The sequence below is a fragment of the Capsicum annuum genome, chromosome 2 (genome assembly GCF_002878395.1).
Source record: "Capsicum annuum cultivar UCD-10X-F1 chromosome 2, UCD10Xv1.1, whole genome shotgun sequence".
Classification (NCBI taxonomy): domain Eukaryota; kingdom Viridiplantae; phylum Streptophyta; class Magnoliopsida; order Solanales; family Solanaceae; genus Capsicum; species Capsicum annuum.
Window position 1 is genome coordinate 75,458,990 of NC_061112.1, and position 1,412 is coordinate 75,460,401.

General features: G+C 31.4%; 1 non-coding gene across 1 annotated transcript; it reads right to left on the reverse strand.

The window, feature by feature from the left end:
- Nucleotides 1-805: 805 nt before the first annotated feature.
- On the reverse strand, nt 806-879 carry TRNAI-AAU. Its single transcript has one exon. It is a non-coding gene; the product is annotated as a tRNA-Ile (tRNA).
- Between the last annotated feature and the right edge of the window lie 533 nt (nt 880-1,412).

Consider the following 1,412-nt stretch of genomic DNA (forward strand, 5'->3'; position numbering starts at 1 on the left):
GATACCAGTTAGCTGACAATCTTTCCCTCACGGTGCAGTAGCTTGATGTTTGCTGTGAGACAAAGACAAAGGTCTTCTTTTTATTCATGAAAAGGAATTACATTAAATTTCATATTCCTTTTCGTTTTTTTTTCTTTTAAATTTTATGTTAGAAAATTATCAATTTTACTGTAGAATTGAAATCTACAGTAGTGTATTTCAAACATATCGGTGTTCCTATGTATACACAGTAGTATAGAATTGTTGGTGCTCATATATAAAAAGGGTATTTCGGAAAATAAATATTATTTTATAAAAAATATGTAAATATATATTATTTTTAATACTTCAAACCAGACACTGTATAAGAAATAATGCCTGCATAACTAATACCAGCATTACTAATACTTGCATTAATAATACAAGCATTACTAATATACTTTATTCAGCATTATTCTTATACACTCTACCAAACGACCCCTAAGAACATAGGTGCCAGTAAATAACTTTGGATTAACGTGGCAACCTTGCGTTTCTATTTTCTTTTTATATTTCCTCCCTTCCAATCCTCAAGAATGAATACCAAAAAATGACTAGAAGAGAGCTCATTCACTATCCTTAATTTTTTTTTGCATATAATTTAAGAAAAAATTGGCCCATGTAGGTCTCGAACCTGCGAACACTGTATAAGAAATAATGTCTGCATAACTAATACCAGCATTACTAGTATACCTTATTCATCATTATTCTTATACACTCTACCAAACGACCCTGAAGTACATAGGTGCCTATAAATAACTTTGAATTAACGTGGCAACCTTGCGTTTGGCCCATGCAGGTCTAGAACCTGCGACCTTCGCGTTATTAGCACAACGCTCTAACCAACTGAGCTAATGGGCCTTGATGCTAAGTTGGATCCAACTATTTTGATAACAAATAATATAATTTTCTTTACAGGACCTTTTTAAGAGTATTTTCAGAAGGGACTGATGGAAAAGAAAACTGAATTTAATTGACAATTAAAAGTTAAAACATATACAATTGGGCTTCGACTATGGGGAGACTTTGTTAAAGAGAACTTTTAAGTCTATTTTTTTATTAAATGGATCATAAGTTTTTTTTATTTAGGGAGATGATCCATTTTGTGAATAATTATTTTTTCTGTGATTTAAATTTTTTTACAAGTTTTAATAATTACAAACTAGTCCACAGAGGGACAAGCCAACAACTGAATTAAAAGGGGAAATAAATCTCCCACCAAAAAATCTTTCGCTGGAGTTTCTTCGCAAAAATTCATGACCATATGCGAAGCTGACGCATCTCTCCTAACAGACAGATTATGTATCAACCCGACAGATTATAAATTTGTGGGCGATTATACGAAAGAAAATATGAGATACATTTATTTTTTTCAAAAATAAAGCAACAACATA